We start from the raw sequence: 3,293 nt of genomic DNA on the forward strand, positions 1-3,293 counted from the left end.
AGGTCTGGGCCACAGACTCTTGTGTTCACGCTTTCTTCCACGCGTGCATCACCCACACCTGTGTCTGTTCGCTGGAACACAGAGGGGACCCCCAGACACCCTCCCTGCCCTCGGAGCTCCCAGCCTAACCAGTGGGTCAGCATCTCACCCACGGTCAGCAAGTGGGCGATACAGAGCTAGAGCACCTCGAGCACGAGACCTTGCATGAGGCAGACGCTTAATGACTGAGCCACCCAGGCGCCCTGAGACTGATATTTTTACACAGGCACTAAGACCTCTTCCCTGTGCCTACCCCATACCTCGCAGGTTAGTAAATCGCTCACACAGGGAAGGTGGATACTACATTTAAATATGGGACGAGCACATACACCTAGCAGACATGAGTCAGGTCACCAGGGGGCAAGTAGAGGCCCAGCCAATGGGGGAACAAGCCAGACATGATGCAAGGGGAGAGAAGAGTGCTCCTGGCAGAGGGCACAGAGAATGTAAAGGATTGGAGTCAGGCCCAAGGCACATGTGGGACAACCACACAGCTTGGTGGCCCACAGAGGGGGGCTGCAGTGGGAGAGGTGAGGCTGGAGAGTACAGACAGGTGGGGAGCGGATCGCAGACAGGCTCAAAGGTTATGTTCTGAAATGATCAATCTGGTTACCGGAGGAGAATGGTCTCTATACAGCAGAGGACAGGGAGACCCTAACCCTAACCCTAACCCGTACCCTAACCCTAACCCCTAACCCTAAACCTAACCCGTACCCTAACCCGTACCCTAACCCATACCCTAACCCTAACCTGTACCCTAACCTGTACCCTAACCCTAACCCTAACCCATACCCTAACCCGTACCCTAACCCTAACCCGTACCCTAACTTGTACCCTACCCCCAAACAGTAAACCGTAAACTTTAAATCCTACCCCCAAACCATACATCCTATCCCTAACTCTATCCAAAACTCTAACCAAAACCCTGAACTTTAACCCCTTTTTTATTTTTCCCTGGCTCTAGAGTTTCCTTGTTCCCAACCATGTGCATAGCCTTCCTTCCATGAAAAGTTCATCCCCCTAAAATATTTCTGACTCTCAGTTTTAACCCTGCACAGCTCAGTCCCATTTGGAATGGTTGCCTTAGGTTCTAGGGCTTACCTGTAATTAAAGCTCCCAGGTGTCCCCATGAGGATTACTCCTGCAGCCCAAGTCGTTTCGGTCCTGGAAAGGCAGTCCATTCTCCTTCAGTCTCAAAGCACATTTTTGTTGGATAGGGCAGGTGTATTACAGGCCCAAGAGCCCCCTCCCAAGATCCAGCTTTTCAAGATTCTTGCCCTGTTCCAGGTTCCTGCCTATCTGGACCACCATATTTTGTGCATAAGCAGTAGGTACCTCCCCAGCCTGCCAATGTCAGGGCTTGGAAATGGGTAGATTCCATGTACCCCCGACAGCCTACTCCCGAGACCAGGCCTCTCCTGAACTTCTCACTGTACAGATCCCTGGCTACATCCTTGTGTGGCACGTGTGTGTGCAGTATGCAGTGATCAACCAGTCTTGTGTGTCCAGGGCCCTACAAGCCGGTGGAGTTCCAACCTCCTCAACAAAGTGCATGACCTTCTGAAAGTAGGAGGCGCACCCCTGAAAATCGTTCCATGGTGGCAGATTTCCACGTTTGGACTGATTGCATACTGCAGACGCTGACTGGCACAGCAGTCAATGCTCCCAGCTGTTTCATTGGAGGGTACCCCAGCAAGTCTGTGGAGCCCCATAATAGCAAGCATGTGCAGCTTGCTCCAGCTGGGCCTTCAGGGGGAATATGTGCATTTGGCATTAGGCAGATATCAAGTGCTCCAAGCAGCCCCCTCCTAGGGCAGGGCCTCTCCCTAGAGCTGCCCTATTCCAACTCCCTGGCTCCCCGGATCTGCCCAGCTTGTGCACGCACACCACACATCCTTCAGCCCGCAGAGGGCAGCCTGAGCCCCACAGGTCTGTGGAATCTGTCTGCATACCTCCAGGGGAGAGGGTTACACCCCTGAAAATCTCTCTCAGCAGCACCTTTGCACTGACAGCAGTCAGACCCCGTTTGGACCGGCTTCCTGAAAGGGCTCTGGGTCGCTCTTCTTAAACCCGGCCCAGACAATCCCTCACTCTCACCCACCTCTTCCAAGGGTCTTGACCTAGGGTCCATCTTGTCTGATATGGGGAAGGCACACCACGTCTCCACTGGTTACTGTCTGTATGGAGGATCTTTTCCACCCTCTCACTTTAACCCTCTTTGTGTCACTGGGTCCCAGGTGAAGCTCCTGTACACAGCATGCAGCTGGATCTTGTCTTCTAAACTATTCTGCCAAGCTCTGCCTTTAACTGGAGACATCCGCTCATTTACATTAGAAGTAATTTCTTATGTAAATGAGAAGGAAGGACTCACTTCAGTCACTTCCTATGTGTTTTCTGCATGTCTTCAACTTCTTTTCACTGAGTCAAGATTTATTTCCAACCTGGGAAACACTTGGACTAATCAAAATGGTGCTGCTCTAATTTCTGGTCAGACTTTAGTACTTCCTCTAGAGATTTTCAGACATAAGACACAGTGAGCCAGCCCGACAGCACATGGTAAGAGTTACAAAGGCCTCGGCTATTTAACAAAACCGAAAGTGACAACAAAATAATGCAGCACAGGACTTGTGCATCCTTGATGAGGACAGAATCAGGAGCAAGTTACTCAAACAAACCAAATGCAAATTTGTTTTTACACTTTTCATGTTTACTTGTAGGCTTTGCTTCATAAAGCCACTGATAATTGAGGAAACTTTCTGTCAAGTACGGGATTTCTAAATAATTTTTTAGGATTTTTATTTATTTGAAATAGAGAGTGAGCAGGGGGAGGGGCAGGGGGAGAGGGAGAAGCAGGCTCTCCGCTGAGCAGGGAGCCCCGTGCGGGGCTCGATCCCAGGACCCTGGGACCATGATCTGAGCTGAAGGCAAGGGCTTAACCGACTGAGCCACCCAGGCGCCCTGGATTTCTAAATATTTTAATACAGAACAAATGAAAAACCCACAAACTACAGATTCCTACACCAAAAGGAAAACACGACCCAGCTGCATTTACCCGTGTCCGCGCACCTCACCATCGCAGGAGGCCCGCCCCTCGCCGCCCGCCGACCCTGCAGCCAACATGCCCGACCCAGCCCCGGCAATCGCGGGCATCTACAGCACTCCCTCCCGGCACCGCGCTAGCCAGCCCGTACCCCGGAGGGGTCCTTCAGGCCTCCGGCCGGGCAGCCCTCCTGCGGGTCCTTGCGCGGTTGCGT

This window comes from Mirounga leonina, unplaced genomic scaffold (genome assembly GCF_011800145.1).
Source record: "Mirounga leonina isolate KUSES-001 unplaced genomic scaffold, KU_Mleo_1.0 Mir_375, whole genome shotgun sequence".
Taxonomy (NCBI): Eukaryota; Metazoa; Chordata; class Mammalia; order Carnivora; family Phocidae; genus Mirounga; species Mirounga leonina.